Raw genomic sequence first — 20,304 nt, forward strand, 5'->3', positions numbered from 1 at the left:
AATCGTATAGTCTGCTCCTTTTTGTGCCAAACTGATTTGTTTATCAGTAAGGTTAAAGATAGAGAACAATAACGTTGTGTTTATCAAACGCCATGGCACGTAGCCTGAACGCAGATTTTGCAACGTCCAGCCAAGCTGTACAATAGAACGTAATTGGGACTGACCGTATTGTAACATTAGTAAGTCCTGATCTATTATATCGATAGCAGATAATACAATACTGTCCAGTGAATATATTCTGGAGGACAGAGTCATTAACCCATTGTCCACAACAGATAGTGATTTTTCCAAATTATTACGATCAATTTTTCGTATTTGTTCTACTGTCTCAATTTGAGTTACTTTCCAGGCTTCGTTGTACGCAGCGTATATACTGGCCGCTATGAAACGTTTTTGACGCTGTTTGCATGGTCCCATTATGAAATCACGCAAGTCGGCACCGTCTTTAAGTAAAGTCAAGTGTTGCTTAATTTCAGCCAGTGTGGATGTCTTTAGCCACTCAAGGCATAGTTTCCCTACACTGTATGTTGTTACTATCCCTGGATGTTGTCTCTGGAAGTATCTAGGGTCTGGTCTGGTCATTTTGAACCCCTGTTTTTTGTTCAGGAATCTATCTTGACAGTTATTTGTGTCTGTTGGCTAGATCAACCACTTTTTCCAATCAGGATGTGTTCTGTTTTGGTGTAAAATATTGGATACGTCTATCTCCACTTCTGTAGTGGTATTACTATCAGGTATAGGCTTTGGAATAGACGGTTTGTTTAAGTCTTTAATCTTGGCTAGGCCAAGACAAGTATTCTGTTGAATGGTGTCATTCAAAAATATTATTTGTTCTGGGATCATGCAGGCTCTAAATAAGGACCAAGTTGATGTTCTGACTTGCTGTGTCCATTGAACTGTATTTTCCCTCAATGAATTTTCCCAAACAAAGTACCATGATGAGCCAAAGCAGGAGGAAAAGTACACCTAACACAATCCAAAATTCAATCCATGGAGAAATCAGATAAGTTTCTTTGAGTTGATGAAAGAGTTCAGTTAATTTGTCTTTGAAAGTTTTTGTTACTGGCATTTCTTCAGGTTCGCTTGGATCTTCAGAAAAGTTATCGAAATTGATGAAGTAGCCAGATGCAGTTCTGTCAATTGTTGGAATTGCTTCCGAATTTTCCTTTGCTTTTTCATTCTTTCTTTCATTAGCATAGTCTGAGGCTACATCGTTGTAGACAGGTGTTGCTTGACGAACTGTTTCAATTTGGGTTTCCAGAGGCACAAGTTCCATGGCATTGTTGCATAGTCCTTTTTGATTTCACTGCAGGTTTATCAAATGTGATTAGTCTCTCAGTTTGAACCTCTTGGATTGTAGCAAATTTTGGTATTCTGCTATTTCTTGGGAGTCCACTGGGCCTACTACTTATTATTGGCCACATGATTGTGGTTTTACCAGGTCGATGGATACAACTCTGTTCTCCTTTTTACCAGCAAGGGGCGGTAGTACAACTGATCTTGTTCTGCTGACAGCTAAGACAGGTACTGCTTTTCTGTAAGAAGGCCCAAATTCCTTCTTCACCACGATCTTCTCTCTGACCAGATCCCCAATCTTTGGAATCCAGACAGGCCTTGCTGGGACGGATGGTTTATCTTCAGTGGCTGTTGGCAGCTGTTTTAACTTTATGTCTCTCAGGTCTTTTCTTGTTTTATTTAAGTCCTGTAAAACAGCCAAACGATCTTTGATATCAAAGCATTTTCTTTCTACCACTGAAGTCTGACTATCTAAGTCCTGAATATGGATTCTAGTTCCGAACAATAGTTCGTACGGACTGAAACCTTTTAGAGAATTTCTTGGCAGATTGTTAAGACTATGTTGGACACTTGTTAAATGTTGGACCCACCCATCACCCGAACCTAATACCCTCGCCGTTATAGATCGCTTTATGTCCCGGTTTTTTCTTTCCACAATCCCATTTCCCTCAGGATGGAAGGGATAAGAGTACCGCAATGCAATGCCCATGCTGGTCATGGCCTCCTTATAAGCTCGAGAGCTAAAAGCAGGACCCCTGGTCAGAATGTAGCATGCCAATTGCGTATATGCTGATAAAGACTCGCAAATCTTTTATAACAGTTCTGGCATCAGCCGAGCGCTGGGGCCACATCCAAATGAATCTCGTGCAGGAATCCACTGCGACCATGATATATTTATAGTTACCATCCCTTTGTAAGGGACCACAGTGGTCCAGGTAAACACATGCAAATGGTTTATCTGAGATTAGAAGGGGTGTCTGCGCTGGTCGTTTCACTGTTGATACTTTCATTCTTTGGCATATTTCGCATTCTAGAACATATTTCTTAGTTTGTATTCTCATGCGCGGCCACCAATATCTCTGTTTTGATAATGATATTGTGGCGGAAACACCAGCATGTGCAGAAGCGAGCCCTTCGTGTGCCGCTGTAATTAGTCCTAACCTGTGTTCCATGTTTGGAATTGCCCTATCCCCTATTCCAGGGATTCGAGCAAATGGAACATTATTTGCATCAGTTATGTATGAGTACTTTACTGGAAAGCCTTTCGGGAGTGTTTTTCTGTCCTGTTTTACTGACTCACTGACAGCTTGCATTATATCGCTGTCTATTTTTGTTTTTGACCGGGTGATAGCAGCTACGGAAGCTGTTTCCACAGCTGCCTTCGCGGCTTCATCAGCCAATGAATTCCCCGCAACGTGGACGCCATCACGTTGATGACTCAGTGTATGTATCACGTGAGTCTTTTGTAGTACTTTCTGTAAAAGAACGACATGTTCCCAAAGCGTTTTATGCTTGATTGTGCCACCTTTTGCATCTTTGAACCCGTTTTGAACCCAGTTCTGCAAGTATTCATTATAAGACTGAACGCAGTAATATGAATCGCACACTATTAGTGTGGGGAATTCGCGATCGGTATTTTCACGCGCCATCTTAAATGCTAGTAGTTCAGCTCGCTGAGCTGTACAATCTCCTAGAGATTGCGTTTTAGTGACCAGTGGTCTAAATTTTCCTTTGTGCCAACGACCTTTAACAATCGCGCACGCAGCACTGTAAGCTTGTTTACCCCCAACTGCGGGTTGTGCTGATCCGTCTGTATATATTATACAGCCGTAGTGTTCTAGAAGCAGGATTTCGGTTGGCAGAGGACATTCATATTCATATTGTAGAAATTCTTGTGTTTTTAAATTAGAATCAAATTCATATACGACGTCTGTTGCAGCAAGAGAATTAACCCATTGGATCCATCTCAGATGTAGTGCTTTAGCATTTGGAATGCTTGCTTTTGTTACCGCTTCTAGTGCTGGTATCGGTGTAACGATTATTATTCGTTTACCTTGTGCTAGGGCCCTCTCTTTTGCTACAGCAGTCTGAACCGCAGTTAGAATTTTTTCAGTTGAACGGAATTTCATTTCAGCTTGTGTGTACAAATCTGATTTGTAAGCTATTGGTACCGTTTCTCCCTCATTAGACGTTAGGTACGTGAATCCGCATCTTCCTGGGATGACTCTGATTGCGTGTGTTGTCGCGAGTTTGTAATTTTGTTTTAGCTAACATGTCTGTTTGCAATGATCTCCAAATTTCTGTGTATTTCTGAGTCCAATTGATTGGTTAAAATTTAGGTTTTATTAATTCATAGAGAGGTTTAACCCTCTCTGCATAATTTAGAATGTAAGTTCTTCAGCGTTTTTGGTGCTTGGAGTATAGCGCACTTCTCTAAGAAGTTGTCTGCTAGGCTTTTGCCTTCACTGGATATTTCATATCCTAAAAACAGGACAGTCAGGTGGGCAATTCGCGACTTTTTAAAGTTGAATTTGTAACCCTCTGCAGCGAACCCAAGTATGATGGTGTTCACTCTTTTCAAGTGAGTATCCAGGTCATCATCTGTGAGATAGATGTCATCGACATAAGATAATTCCTGATCATCATATATTTGTAGTAACTCTGTTACTCTTGCTGAGAATAATCCTGGGCTATTCTTGAATCCCTGTGGGAGTCAACAGAAATTTTTCTGTGACCCCATTATTGAGAAAGCGGTTAAATACCTGCTTTCAGTTGCCATGTTTTGACAAAAGAATCCATTAGAGATGTCTAATGTTGTTTTGTATTTTTTGCAAACGATGTTATTCATTAGTGCTGCACTGTGTGAATTTTGTACAGCAAATGTCTTGCAACATGAGTTATGGTGTCTGTAGTCCAAGACTAGACGATATGAATCGTCTGGTTTGGAGACAGGAAACAAAGGATGTTCATTTGAGAGGTGCATGTTTCGATCACCCCTTGGTATTCAAGTTGGTCAAGATCTCCCTGACTTGTTTTTTAGCTTCTTGCTTAATTTGGTACTGCCTTTGTGCAGTTGGTTGACATTTTAACTGGATTTTGTGAGGAGGAGAGTCCTCATCCCATCCTACATGATTTTTATATAATGCAGGTGCTTGAGCTACTGCCCATTTTCTTGCATATATGTATTTTCTATGAATTGGAATATGATTTGAGAAGGCAGGCATAATCATTTCTTCGCCACGAGGGCACTCCGTGACAAACTCTGGGGCCAGTCTTTCTCAGCTAATAGGATGTCATAGCCTTTTGAAAGGTTATCCCAAAACAGACCCCTTACTTTCCTAGTCTTATCTCAATTCAATTCAATTCAATTCTTTATTATGTTTTGGAACTCCGAGGAGATCCACATAAAAACCATACACAATACAAGACCCATTCAATGCAAGAAAGACATCTACAATGTTTACAAAAATACATAGTAATCAGATTCACATACTACAAAAGCCCTCAATAAATAGCTAAAACACATTTAAAAAAGTTAAAAATATTAAAACAGAAGATTTCATTTGGGGGATTATACAATGTAAGTAAGAAAGAGTTGGCATTTAAAATACCCAATTGCAAACATACATATCTTAACCACTTATGCCGAAATGGGCGCAATACAGGGCATATGAAAAGAACGTCCAAGTGATCCTGGGTGGATAAGTTGCAAAAATTACAAATTGCAGGAGCACCATACCACTTTGCCAATAGATTGTTTAATGGCAACAAATCCTGTCTTAGGAGAAACCAAAATCGCCGAATGCCATGTGGTAGATTCCAGGCGACATAAGGTTGCATAGCTTTCCTAACATACGAGTCAGTAAGATGGTTAGCTCCCTTCTTAAAATAAATAGCCTCCTTGTCCATTTTAAAGCTAAGATCCCAAGATGCCTCTTTCAAAAGTGATTTTTACTGTGCAGCGGAAACAATAAAAAGAGTGCTCTCTTCCAATTGGAGAAGGGCGGCCGCCTTTCTGAAATACTTAACAATTTGCAAGTACTCCTTTAAGCTGCCCAACAGTTCAACCTTCATAAGATTTCCTAATGAACCCATTTCTCCTCTAGCCAAACTGGCAACCCACCGTACTACAGCTGCTAGGCCCTGCACCCAGCTACTGCGAAGGCCATATTCAAGTCTGCAGGCAGCCGCTGAGCAAGCGGTGTTAAGAGAGGATACAGATCTTAACAACTTCCCTTCTACAGAATGTAAAAAATCCCATTGCCTTAAATCAACCAATTCCATTCCATACAAAAGGGAAGATGGGATTTTTGCCCTAAAGACTTCCAGTAGGCAATCGAAATGTCTTCTCCCCGTGGCTGAATATAATGCACTCAAGCCTTTTCCCTGCGACAAAGCTTTGCGGGTGTTGTTATCGGTGTGGGGCTTGTCACTCAAATTATTGGAAATTATTTTTCCTAAAAAGACATAAGTCTTTACCACCTCCAATTTATGGCCACCAACTGTCCAAACAGAGTTCTTATACTTTAACTTTTTTCTCCCTGCGATACACATAATTTGGCTTTTTGTTGCATTTATCCTCAAGTAATGGGCTTCGGCAAAAAGATGTAATGCACGAAGACGATTGGCCAACCCTTTAGGTGTTAGATCCAGTATTATAATATCATCTGCATATAACAAGCAGGAGATAGGGGTTCCCCCTACAACCGGGGCTATACCGTCACTTGAGGAGAGAGATGCAGGAAGATCCGCAATATACAGGGAAAAGAGCAGTGGAGCAAGAAAACAACCCTGTTTTAATCCATTAATTGACAGAATGACACGTGATAACCCCCTTTCTTCACCTTGCAGGACACGACACCATGTATTAGTATGTAAAACCTGCACCAGATCTAGCAAGTGAGGAGGCATGCCCATGGCAGATAGCTTTCTCCATAGCAGGGGGCGATCCACTTTATCGAATGCTGTGGAGAAGTCTATAAATGCCGCATACACATATCCCCCACGAACCCTTACATATTTATCAGAAATGATCTGAAGTGCGGTAAGGTTATCTAGGGTGCGGTGCCCTTTGCGGAAGCCAGTCTGTTCTAGGGGTAAAATGTGGTTCGCATCAACCCAATCATTAATTAAGGATAACAAACATTTGGTGAAAACTTTTCCAATTGCGTCAAGGAGGACTATTTGACTATAGTTCTTCGGTATATCCCTATCGCCCTTCTTGAACAGTGGCACCAGTATGCTCCCTTTCCAAGAGGAAGGGACAATTTTCTTAATGAAGCAAAATCTGAAAACAGGTAACAGTATTTTGCTCCATAAAACTGGTTCCTGTTTCAAGACAGATATCGGGAGTTCATCTGGCCCCATGGCTCCTGAAGTACGCATGTCCGTAATCGCCTGTTCAATAGTTCTTTCTGAAGGGGGCTCTATTGGGGAATCAAGCTCAATACTAAGGCCCCTAAGCTCCACCAACTGCCCATTCATAGCGTATAAAGTGGAGATATAATTGACCCATAACGATTCAGGAATAGGAATTGGGAGGGGACCAACTCTTGCACCACAACCCTCCCCAATAAGAGACCAAAACTGTCTAACTTTGCCATGAACCACTGCCTCCCATAGACGTATCCATAGGGAATCTTCTTTTTCTTTTTTTTATCTTTTTCTTAATCCTACTTCTCCTTCTTTTTAAACGGTCAATTTTGTGGAGTCTTTCAGTTGATCTGCACAAGTATTGCTCCCGCACTAGCTTATTTATTTCCTTATTGAGGAGAATAATCGATCTTGGGAGGAAAATCTTTTTTGGCGCCAAATTAAATTTTTTAACATCCAAAATGATCTTCTTCATAAGATCCTCAAAATGGATTAATTCAGACCCTTTCCAATTATTTAACTCTAATATAGTTTTATCAAGGATACGCCCCAGGCCCTTTATGGCTTTAAAGTCCCAGAAACATCTTCCAGACTTCTTATGAAAATTGACCGCATCACCATTGAGTGACCAAAGGTCAGATTTAGGAGGGTGTATTGAAAGGGTTAAAGTTATCAACATATGATCACTAAATATATTCTCTGAGACCACCAGATCTCTCAATAAAGAGAAGGAGCGGTGGTCTGTGATTACATAATCCAAAATGGACTCGCTTGTGCTGGATTTATGGGTATATTTTGCTGGGACATCAGAAGGGAGCCTACCATTCACTATTAGCCCCTCCATAAGAAACAATTCTTCCAGCAACATTTTCCCTCTTTTATTGGTTTTGATTTTATCGGGGAAGAGGGCTTGAGGAATCAAAAGAGCTTCCTCTTTGGGCTTATTTCTAAAAGGCTCTAAGCTATAATTAGAAACTCTGCAATTGAAATCCCCCACTAACAGCACCTGGGGAGTAAGTATTGTCTCCTTAATCCTTTTAATAAAAATAAAAACCTGCTTTAATACACTATTGTAACATTCATCAGGGGGATATAAGCATTTATTATAACCAGTGGGTTTTTATTTTCCCCACTACCAAAGCTACTAAAAGGGAAAAAGGTTACTCTGATCCACATAATGGGAGTATTTCTACTTTATTCTATTAGAAAGAAGGCACGCAATTCCTCCTTTTGCATGCCCTCTCTTCGAAGGGGAGGCTGTGACCTCAAGAACAAAATAGTCCCTCCCCACGCCCATTCTGTCTAGACACCAGGTCTCTTGGATACAGATCACACCGGGGTTCAACGAGAAAAGATACTGTAATTTTTCATAGTCTTATCTCCCTCTATACGCAATCTTATTTCGTATATTTTATGTGGTTCGCTAACTCTGGTATCTGCAGTTTCCACCTGAATGTATTCATTCGTGTCCACTGTCTCCAGATGATTCATCAGGATCTTGCGAGCTATTGTCACTTCTGCTGTGCTGTCTAGCATTGTCTGGGCCCACTCTCCGTTTTTCAGCTGTGTCCTCAGTATCCTCGGCATGTTTGATTATTTTAATACTGGCTACCTTCTTTCTTGGAAATTGTAATTTTTTACTTTGAGCAGGTTCCTTGTCTTTGGACTTGATGTGCTCTTCCCTGTGTTCTGACCGTCCTCTTCTTTCCGATTTCTGCGAGGAAGTCTGAAACGATCGAGAGGGACGTGTATCAATATCTTGATATCTATCAGGCCTTTTCAAATTATCCCTATTTCTAAGGTTGTATCTTTTCTCAGAGGGCTTCCTCTGGGGAGGCTTGTGTCCTTGGTCCGGAGATCTTTCTCTCCGCCGAGGAGACTTTCCTCTGGACTGGAATCTTTTTTCTTTGGGAGTGGATTGTTTATTTCCATCCCAGCTCTTCTTTGGAGTGTTTAGATTATTTTTAATAAATATCTTTTCAGGATTTTCAGTTAGTTGGGGTTTTACCGGTATCCCACCCAAACTATCTCTACCTAGTTCTTCATAGGATTTTTCTATGATTCTGGCAAGTTCAATTGGTTGGTCTGCTATATCTGTTTCTTTCAATTTCTGGCGGATCGCCACAGATGCTGCTTCTCCTTTTATGTTGGCTAATAATATAGCCGAGACCTGCTTGAAGTCTTTCAGTAATTTCATACCCAAAGTTAAAGCAGGTTCTGGACCGTATTCATTTTGAATCTGTCTTAGTACATCTGGTATTACCGCCATGGACGGAACACCATGTGTTTTCGTGTAAATGGAAGCAAAGACTGTGCCCCAAGTGTCACAATCCTCCACATGTGGTGCGATCCCCATTGGAAGGCAGATAGTCAGAATTCTGTGTTTCTCACTAGGGGTAGTATTCGGAAATACCGCCTCTATTTGAGTTATCTTTTGTGCTAGCCAGAAAGGAATTTGTTCCCTTTTTGCGGGTGTTTTACCAAGACATGAGTGTATGTTCTGTGGTGTAATTTTGTTTGTGTTTCCCTGATGAGGGTTCAGCTGTGGAATATTAATAGCTGGTTGGACTGTTGAAGTCTGCATTACATATTGGACTAATTGTCTATGTATTTAATTAGTACTTTTAGCTGGGCTAAAAGTTCCCGGTCTGACATTTTTTCGATGTCTGGATGTGGTGTGTAGCTGGCTAGAACCGGCCACGTTGCTCCTGGTCTACCTAGTGGACCGAGCCTGGTTATGTGATCATTATGTTTTAGGGCGCCTTTACACCAGAGCAGGTGCTCTTGGTAATTTAGTGGGATTTCAACATCCTCGAAAGGAGTGTATTCATCCGGAGGTTCCTCTATTTTGTAATAGTGGAATTCGTGTGTTGCAGCGTTTGCTGCTGGAAAGTTTATCCATGAATAGAATACCTCGGTCTGCCGATATTCATGGGCCTCTACCACGAATATGACTCTACCACCTCGTGGTGTCAGTCCGTTTTCTATAAGTTTAAGAGTTTAGTTTTTCTTATGTTGACCGGAATGAGTATAGCATTCGGGTCAGTCTGTAGGAGACTCGTGTCCTCCTCTAGGAGTCGAGCTGCTATTCTAGCTGCCTCCCTCTCGTCTTCACTTTCCCCCATTTTACTGACAGAAAAGGTTTTTGTTGCAGATCAAGTTTCAAGGAAACAAAGATTAGGTGCACAATATTTTGGAACACTGTATCCTTCATCGTTGACTAAACCAAAAACTATACATAGGAATCTCTTCCTACTAAGTTCCGGCGGATTTTAACCTTTTACCCACTCCAGGCGTCTTTTGGAGTATTTACGGGAAGAAGGGTCTGTGTGAAAAAGCACGACTGAGTTACTCTAACGTCTTGCGTTAGTTTTATCGCCTTATCAAACGTTGGGCGCCATGTAGTGTAGGTCCTATATTCCCAATAGGCTCTGCCCATTGGAATAATATATTCAGCAGTGTAGACGTAGGACTGAGGTCGACTAGGTCTCTACTGACTATATTAGACTTAAGGTTTGCCAGCTAGCTCAGAGGTCACTAGAAACTTTCTCGAATAAACGAGGAGGAGTTTAACCTCCCTGGATAGACAAGAAGGGATTAAGCTTCTGACAACCATATAACATGACAACTTTGCTCCCTCAGAATAAGAGTGTATCTCTAGAGTCGTGTGAAAACAATAGACAGCTATTTCACTCAGTCAGATGTGCATACTTAGTTTCACCAGAGTGCAGAGACAAGAGAGACGGGCTTTTTCAATAAAAGGTGTAATTTATTGAGCAGTCTTCTTTCTCATGCAAGAGAAATGAATTGCCATAATTGCAATACTTAATGTAAAGTAAAGTGTGTACAGTAAAAAGAGTATTATGAAATAATACTGTAAAAGCATTGATATGGTTTTATTAGCCATAAGATACTTTAAAATGGATAAAAGATTGACTAACGTGCTCAACTGGTGATTCTAAAATACGCCTACCCCGTTTTAAGCCTAATACGTGGGAAGGAGTAAGTAAGTAGCAGTTTAAGTTAAGTTGGTTTTGCCAAGAATCTGACTCAAGAATTCTCTTTAAGGATTTAGTCAGCTCCGTACCTGGGTAATAGAATGCAGGAGGTCTGGTATCTCTCTTTCAGGACTCGATATCCCAGCAGCCCGCGAAGGCGGCTGAAAACACCGGAGCTGGATTTCTCGGCAGGAGAAAAGACAGCGTCTCTCTTAGTGCGTCAAAGAGGAGGGGCAGCGTCCGTGGGCTCTCGCATCAGCTGGGCTCTCGGGCAAGTAGATAGCTGCTCGGCTCCAAAACCACCACCGTGTGTTTGCTTAAGGCAACGTTGGTATATTTACACCTGAAAGGTGCCGAGTTTGACGTAAGGTTTGGACATAAGACATCATTAAAGATGTCACTAAGAACTGACTGTTCCTTTAGTGTTCGCAGGAGTTTAATGACAAATCAAAACAAAAGCAAATGGGGATTTCCCAGGTTGCTGGAGGTTTGGTGTGTCGAAAGAACTTCTGCCGTGCTTTGGACTGCAAGGGCTATTAACTTAAATATGGATCTGATTCTTATGCCATTATAGGGGATATTATTGATTATAGCCGTACAAGGGCATAAAATAGCAGTATTGATTCAGGTTCCTAGATAAAACACAATAGAGTCATCGGCTGTGCTCTGGGAGGCAATGAAACCCATGTTGCAGGGTTGGATATTTCCTGGTGTGTGACTGCATTGATCCTTGTACCAGATCCTTGTACTGGGGTGAATGTAAGACATTGATCTACATTCTGTCCATCAAATTGTTTTTTGTAATTTTCTCCCTGAGTGTACTGGGGTAGCTGAGACGTGGGTCCCAGAGCCTCCACACCACTGGAGTCAAGCTAGCCGGGCTGATGAGAGGTGTTACCTCGAAACCGGTCCGGTCCTCGGATGCTTGATTCCGGTCTGGGAAAGATATGGCTGTTGTAGTTTGGACTGGACTGTTCCCATGGGGCACAGGGTCAGAGCTGATTTGCATAAAGCCATTATCTGACCCAGGGTGGTGTGGAGTGCAAAAAACGATGGATTTAGGCCCAGATCCTTGTACTGGGGTGAATGTAAGACATTGATCTACATTCTGTCCATCAAATTGTTTTTTGTAATTTTCTCCCTGAGTGTACTGGGGTAGCTCAGACGTGGGTCCCAGAGCCTCCACACCACTGGAGTCAAGCTAGCCGGGCTGATGAGAGGTGTTACCTCGAAACCGGTCCGGTCCTCGGATGCTTGATCCGGTCTGGGAAAGATATGGCTGTTGTAGTTCGGACTGGACTGTTCCCATGGGGCACAGGGTCAGAGCTGATTTGCATGAAGCCATTATCTGACCCAGGGTGGTGTGGAGTGCAAAAAACGATGGATTTAGGCCCAGATCCTTGTACTGGGGTGAATGTAAGACATTGATCTACATTCTGTCCATCAAATTGTTTTTTGTAATTTTCTCCCTGAGTGTACTGGGGTAGCTCAGGCGTGGGTCCCAGAGCCTCCACACCACTGGAGTCAAGCTAGCCGGGCTGATGAGAGGTGTTACCTCGAAACCGGTCCGGTCCTCGGATGCTTGATTCCGGTCTGGGAAAGATATGGCTGTTGTAGTTCGGACTGGACTGTTCCCATGGGGCACAGGGTCAGAGCTGATTTGCATAAAGCCATTATCTGACCCAGGGTGGTGTGGAGTGCAAAAAACGATGGATTTAGGCCCAGATCCTTGTACTGGGGTGAATGTAAGACATTGATCTACATTCTGTCCATCAAATTGTTTTTTGTAATTTTCTCCCTGAGTGTACTGGGGTAGCTCAGACGTGGGTCCCAGAGCCTCCACACCACTGGAGTCAAGCTAGCCGGGCTGATGAGAGGTGTTACCTCGAAACCGGTCCGGTCCTCGGATGCTTGATTCCGGTCTGGGAAAGATATGGCTGTTGTAGTTCGGACTGGACTGTTCCCATGGGGCACAGGGTCAGAGCTGATTTGCATAAAGCCATTATCTGACCCAGGGTGGTGTGGAGTGCAAAAAACGATGGATTTAGGCCCAGATCCTTGTACTGGGGTGAATGTAAGACATTGATCTACATTCTGTCCATCAAATTGTTTTTTGTAATTTTCTTGCATTGAGGGAGCGGCAGAAGGATCTGGTGCATCGGGAGGCGGATATTGAGGCACTGGAGCGTAGAGGTAGGGAGGTGGATGGGAGACCAGCTAGGAGACAATTGGCGTTGGCTCAGCAGCAGTACGCGGCACTCCTGCTGGACGAGACTCGCCAGGCGTGGCTGGCAACGCGCAGTAGGGTCTGTCAATGGGGTATAAATCGAGCAAAATGCTTCACCGTCTGTGCCAAGGTACCTTTCATGCCCAGCCCTTACCACGGGTCGTGGACCCGGCGGGGGAGCTAATTCTACAGCCCTCTGCTATAGCCGCGAGCTTTGCGGTGTACTTTGAGGACCTGTATTCTCCCAAAGAATGTCTCGGTGAGGATGTTATTGTGAAATTCATCAATGATCTCCCGCCTAAGACCGTTTCGGACGAGTGCGAGAGCACTTGGATGGGCCTTTGTCGGATGATGAACTGGGTGTGGCCCTGGGAGAATTGAATCCGGGGAAGGCTCCGGGTCCGCATGGGTTCCCATGCAAATTTTTTTAAAGGTTTTTTTATGCAACTGGCCCCGCACTTTTGGCCAGTAGTGGAGGAGGCGTGGGAGGGTGGTCTGCTTCCCCCAGACTGGAGACATGCAGAGATAGTGGTGTTCCACAAACCAGGCAGACCTCCGGAGCAGCATGCATCATATCGCCCCATCTCCTTCCTCAATATCGAGGCAAAGGTGCTGGCTAAGGCCGCACATCACAACTCTGGTACACCCGGACCAGGCAGGGTTCATGCCTCAGAAGGCGACCCGCCACAACATTAGGCGTGCCCACGTGGCTGTGTCGGCCCATGGCCGGCTCGGAGAGTCGGCGGCGCTACTGCTGGCGGACATGGACAGTGCCTTCGATTCTCTGAGTTGGGTATACCTGCTCGTATTGCTGCAGAGGCTCAATCTGGGACCGCGTTTTTTGGCTTATTTTCAGCTGTTATATTCTACCTTAACGGCCTCGGTGCGGGTGGGGGGGGTGGGGCGATTTCTCGTTCCTTTCCTATCCGGAGGGGTACCCGCCAGGGCTGGCCCCTCTCCCCCTACCTTTTTGCGCTCGCCATGGAGCCGCTGGCGGCCTGGGCGCGTATAGATGCTCAGCTTAAAGGGTTTAGATGGGCGCCAGGTCTTACAGATAAAATAGCATTGTACGCGGATGACATTCTGTTCTTTCTTACGGACTTGGATAGGTCGGGCCATGATTACTGCGCATTCTCCAGATTTTCGGCGAGACCTCTGGGCTATATAAGAATCCCCGTAAATCCACACTCTGGGTCCTGGGTGGTGGTTCTGGGGCGGGGGAATTGGCATCGGCCCTTCAATTGGCGACGGGGGGATGAAGTACTTGGGGGTATTTTTGTCCGATGTCCCGGCGGTATCCAGGGAGCGTAATTTGGTCCCAGTGTGGGATCGTACTAAGGAAGATCTTAAGGTGTGGTCTCGCATGCCCCTGACAATCTATGGTAGGTCACCTATCTTTAAAATGGTGGTGCTCCCTCGTCTTCTCTACCAGTTACAAAACCATCCCTACCAGATGTCACCCCTATGGTTCTGGCAGGTCAACTCGGGACTGAGTGGGTTTTTATGGGGGGTAGGCGCGGTTAGGGTAGCCCTGCGCACATGCTTCCTATCTACGTACACGGGGGGACTAGCTACTTCGGATGTCCTCTCCTACTACCAAGCCGCACACTTGCTGGTTCTCAACGAATGGTGGTACGGGGATAGGAATGACCCAGCCTATGCGGTTGAGCGGCAGCTCATGGGCAGTCACTCATTGCATACGCTACTGTACTCCGTGCCGCGTCGGAAGACTCTGCCCCAAGCCACACAGGTGGTGTTTCATATTTGGAGGCAGGCCCAGCGTAGGATGGGGTGGTGGAATATTCTGACTAGAGAGACTCTTCTTTGGGGTAATGGACGCTTACCCCAGCTTGCTGCCCGGCAAGGCTTTAGGGGATGGGACTCCATTGGCATCTTGGTTCTGGGGGCCGTGATGTCCGATGTGACGCTTAAATCATTTCAGGATCTGCGGGAAGTGTATGCCATGCTCCCAGTTTTTTAGATACCTCCAGTTCCGGCACGTGCTGGCGCCTTGTCTGGGGGGCCTGGAATCTCTTCCCGATTTCAGCCCCATCGAAGCGAAGGTCTTTATGGGGGAGCTGCCAGACCGCAAGATTTCCAGCATATATCAGACACTGATCATTCACCGTTCCGCAACTGTACAGCGGCTCAAGACTGATTGAGAAGAGGATGTAGGGGACCTGGAGGAGGAGGATTGGGCAGAGGCACTAGCAAGTCCGTGGGGGCGACAATAGCTACGCGACTGCGCCCGATTCAATTTAAATACTTACATTGTTTGTATTTTACCAGGGTGCGCTTGTGGAAGGCAGGAATGATTGTATCCCCCGAGTGTCTTAGATGTGGCTCAGAAGAAGGCGCCTTTTTGGATACAGTCTGGAGTTGTCTTTCGCTACACAGGTTTTGGGGAGGGGTGTTCTCCTGTCTGTCAGAAGTGCTGGGTTGGGAGCTTCCTCACACGCTGCGTTTGGCACTGTTACACGTCATGGAGGGGGTGGGGGCAATAGATGCAAGCAACATCTTTTAGAGGGACATAGCGAGGGCGTGGAAAGCACTCCAGGCCCCGTCGCTGACCGCATGGATAAATGGGCTAGATTTCTGCATGGGCCTTGAACAGCAGGTTTTTCCTGCCAGGCGGTATCCCCGTAAACATTATAAAATTTGCAAACAATGGGCAGACTACCGGGGGAAGGGGATGCCCCTCTGACAGGTTGATGAGTGTGAAAAAGACGAGACTTTGCAGGGGGAGGGAGGGTTTTGTATGTGATTCCAGTGTAATGCCACGTGTTTCCGAGGGGGTGTGGGCGCAATCGGGGGGAGGCGGGGTAGGGTGTTCTTGTTAGTTTCTTCAGTACAAAAAGTCAAAGTAATTTGCTATTGTGTATTGGATGTGTGCAGCTGTCTCTGGGGTTGAGGAGCTCTGTAGTATATGTGAAACATGACAAATAAAGCTTGTTTAAAAAAAAAAGGCTCGGCATAAGCTCTTTAACCCCAAAAAAATCAGTTTGTCAACTTGATGCTTTTTTTTGTCAAAGCCCCCATGCTGTGGTTTAATGTCAGCACACCCCTTTCCTTAGACGCGGCTTATCTAAAGAAAGGGGCGCGCCTTTCATGAATGTGAAAGCGCTGCATGGGTGCTAGTAAAAAAAAACAAATATTTGCAATGCAATAGCTTACAGTCTCGTTAATGCGAGACCTATTACATTGCAAATGCTTATCATTTATTTGCGGGAGGTTATCACTTGTGCCGGACTCCATCTCCCCCTCTCCCCCCTTTAAGCCCACTGTTTGTGGTCCTGCCCTGTTTCCTCACCCCAACCTTTTTCTTTTTCTGCATCAGTGGGCTGCTGTCCCGTGTTTGTGTTTCTCCTTTCGAAGTATCCTATCTGACTGTCCTCTAAGGCGGCAACCATTTTGAATTGCTTTTTTTGGCCTTTGACAATGCATTGTCCAGGCTGTCTATTACCAACCCGGTTGTCTACCGGCATCTAAGATCGTGTATGAGGTCCCTGTGCAAGTGCCTTAAACATTTGTACGGTGCCTCATAGCCATAGGGGCTCCTCATGCCTTTTGAACATGGATGTGACTTCTGTGCTTATGCCCAGTTTGATCTGCCGCTGAAAGTGTTTTACTGAGCTGCCAGTAATAAGGCCTTTCTTTATTGCTTAATTCCTTTGTGCTATTCCATCTTTTTTGAGTCTGAGTGCAAGGCTCTTCGTACCGGTTAGTCACAGGAGTAACTCTTGGGAATGCTAGTTCTTATTTTTAGGTCTCGCGACCTATCGATGTGCGCAAGCGCATCGAGCGGAGCGAGAATTCAAGTGGCGAAAACATCGTCAAACCAAAGGGCTTTCAGCCCCGCGGTTTTCATGCAGTTCACGTGAACCACGTGATTAAACATGCACGCGCATTCAGGGCCAGCCCAGCACATCAAAGGGCTTCTCCTCCCCTAATTATTACTTTCAGTTTCCCGAAACGGCTTCTCCTCACCTAATTAGGGGAGGAGAAGCCCTTTGATGTGCTTCACACCAATGCGCCTCACAGTCATTCCTAAGTCAGTACTCTGCCTCTGCCCAAGACCTGCCTTCTAACACTTTGAGCCTCGCAGGCAGGCCGTGGCCAATTGCTGCTTGTTTGTATTTGCTTCGGCTGCCATTCTTTATTTTTTCACTTTGTCTCCGTGCGTGCATTTATTTTTACTTGCAGAACCTTTTTCCAATACTCGAACTCATTCGCCCTTAAAGCAACGTCCGCATGTGGTTTCTTAAATAACCAAAGTAAAACATTTATGAAAAAATGTGCTGTTCGTTCAGCGACCTCTTTCAAAATCCTTATTTTTACAATATGTGGTGAAACTATTTGATGTATGTTTACAGTTCACTCGGCCGCAAGGACACCTTGGCTAATCTGCAGTTTCCCTCAGCAACATTAAATTCCACTGATAAGCTCTTTCGACGTGAATGCATTCTGTTCTGCTGCGGCTCGTGTTAGTCCATACTGGTCTGCATCGGTTCTTTCTAGGATTATATCGACCAGCATAGAAGAAAAACAACCTATTTGTTATTTACACCCAACTGTCTGCTGCAATTTGCTGAAAACCCCACCAAATATCAGCTCACGTCCGGCTCGGTCAGGTTTTCAGCTCTTATTTTGTTAACATTGAATTGCAACCGGGCAAAGCTTGCTAAGCAGGTCCTGTCCAGAGAAATGGCCATTCATCCGAAACACGTCGGCTGGCTTGAATATGCTCCACAAAGTGGCACATTATGCAGATCGGCTTTTTTTCCGATGGGAAAGAGCTTTGGGATTGAATACAGAGGAATGTTATGAAGTTGTGTGATCATTTTGGAGGTGGGAGGATCACACATTGTTTGTGGCGACGGGATGTGGGTCTCAGCAGTTCCTCGAGTACTGCTACTTGTTTTCCTTGTGTTCGTTGCCAGTAAACACAGCTGGCTTACAAGCCGAGAGCACCGAGGAACAGTAGGAAAACACATTTGAAAGCGTTTGTACAGCCCGTTTGGCAATCCTACTGCAGGTCTGCTTTGATCAAGGGATTCTTGAGAGAAGGCAACAATCTTTTCTTCTTGTCCTGGGACATTAAACTCCGAGGTCAGACTCATCAGTCAAAAATGAGAAAAAGGAAAGGTCAACAAGCTTACTAGCAACGCCACTCACACATGCAACGCCACTCACACATGCAACGCCACTCACACATGCAACGCCACTCACACACGCAACGCAACTCACCCACGCAACCCCACTCACACACGCAACGCAACTCATCCACGCAACCCCACTCATCAACGCAACCCCACTCATCAACGCAACGCCACTCATCAACGCAACGCCACTCATCAATGCAACGCCACTCGTCAATGCAACGCCACTCGTCAATGCAACGCCACTCACCCACGCAACACCACTCACCCACGCAACACCACTCACCCACGCAACGCCACTCACCCACGCAACGCCACTCACCCACGCAACGCCACTCACACATGCAACACCACTCACACATGCAACGCCAGTCACTCAAAGCAACGCAACTCACTCATGCAACGCCACTCACACACACAACGCCACTCATCCACGCAACACCACTCATCCACGCAACGCAACTCATCCACACACCCCACTCATCGCAACGCCACTCACACATGCAACACCACTCACACATGCAACGCCACTCACACATGCAACGCCACTCACACATGCAACGCCACTCACACATGCAACGCCATTCACACATGCAACGCCATTCACACATGCAACGCCACTCACACATGCAACGCCACTCACACAACGCCACTCACACACGCAACGCCACTCACGCAACGCCACTCACACACGCAACGCCACTCACACACGCAACGCCACTCACACACGCAATGCCACTCACACACGCAATGCCACTCACACACGCAACGCCACTCACACACGCAACGCCACTCACACACGCAACGCCACTCACCCACACAACCTCACTCACCCACGCAACGCCACTCACACCCACGAAGTGCCACTTTTACCCACGCAAGCCCACTCTCACACACGCAACGCCACACTCACCCATGCAATGCCACTCGCCCACGCAACGCCACTCACACACTCAACGCCACTCACCCACGCAACGCCACTCGCCCACGCAACGCCACTCACCCACGCAACGCCACTCACCCACGCAACGCCACTCACCCACGCAGCAACAATCACACATGCAACGCCACTCACCCAAAGGCACTCACACCCACGCAGTGCCACTTTCACCCACACTGTGCAGTGCACAATAGGTCTCGCAGTAGGAAAGTTGGAGCTATTGGTTTTGTAAATGACAAAGCCCTTTATGTTTTTAAAATGAAAACAAAAATAAAAGGCATTGCTTTTTGTAATTGTAATAGCTCCAACTTTCCTACTGCGAGACCTATTGGCAACGCCAGTGCTTGTTTTATAGTAGCATCAGCCCATACTCGCCCTTTCTCCTTCAGTGTAGACAGAAACAAAAATTGCAGTTTAGCTGTTTGTTATGCAGGAGTTAATCTGACACCTGGACCACGAGTTGGGGTAGCGCATGAATGCTGAGGACGGGAAGTAAAGGACTGCTATTTTTTTATTTCTTTTTATTTTGTACATGTTTCTGCTTCCCATGTCAAGTAAGTAAGCCCGTTTTCTACTAGTATCGACCAGCAGAGAGAACTATACTATTTGGCTTGCTTGGAAAAGAGAGATACAGTGACCATAGTTTCACCTTAGACTTTAATTAAGAAAAAAATATTAAATTCAGACAAACAGTTCATTCTAACTTTTTATGTTTGTACACTCATAGTCCTACAAGTTTGACTATTACTCAGGTTGCTAACCAGGGTTAGACAGGAAAACCCCGCGATGAAGCATGTCCCATTATGCAGATGACTGATCTTCCACCTACGTCCAAACAGGAGCAGCTCACAGATCATTATAGATGTAATACTGATATCGTCTAAAATCAAACCTTCAGTGTGACTTGAAGTACAGCTAAGAGAAGCTGTGTAAAGGTCTGGTTAGCCCCCCACCCCCTCCCCGCCCCTTTGGTCATGAGATGGTTAATTTTGGCGCATTAGAATGTCTCATCTGGTGCATATATTGTGATCCTTTTTTATGTGTTGTCATTTATTCAGCCGTATTTGTTACATTTAGCACACCCTGGGCTTACATATGTTTTGGTTAGTGTAAAACTTGTCTACAATGTGCAGAGATGTTTTATCCAGTCAGATAACCAGCTGCATTAATGGTGCTTTGATTGTGTTAGTTAAAAGTATATATTAAGCATTTGACAATCTGAAATGTGTTGTAACGTTCCTTGCCTTGGGAAATTGCTTTAGTGTAGATAATAATTTAGCTCATAAGATTAATGTTTACTCATCAATTGAT

At 44.9% G+C, this 20,304-nt stretch overlaps 1 protein-coding gene across 1 annotated transcript in view; it reads left to right on the forward strand.

Annotated features, from left to right (window-relative positions):
- The window catches only part of FZD6 (frizzled class receptor 6), a 313,524-nt gene that overhangs the window by 257,226 nt on the left and 35,994 nt on the right, over nucleotides 1-20,304 (forward strand). The gene's annotated exons all lie outside the window — the stretch shown is intronic.

Source organism: Lissotriton vulgaris, chromosome 4_1, assembly GCF_964263255.1.
Source record: "Lissotriton vulgaris chromosome 4_1, aLisVul1.2, whole genome shotgun sequence".
NCBI lineage: Eukaryota > Metazoa > Chordata > Amphibia > Caudata > Salamandridae > Lissotriton > Lissotriton vulgaris.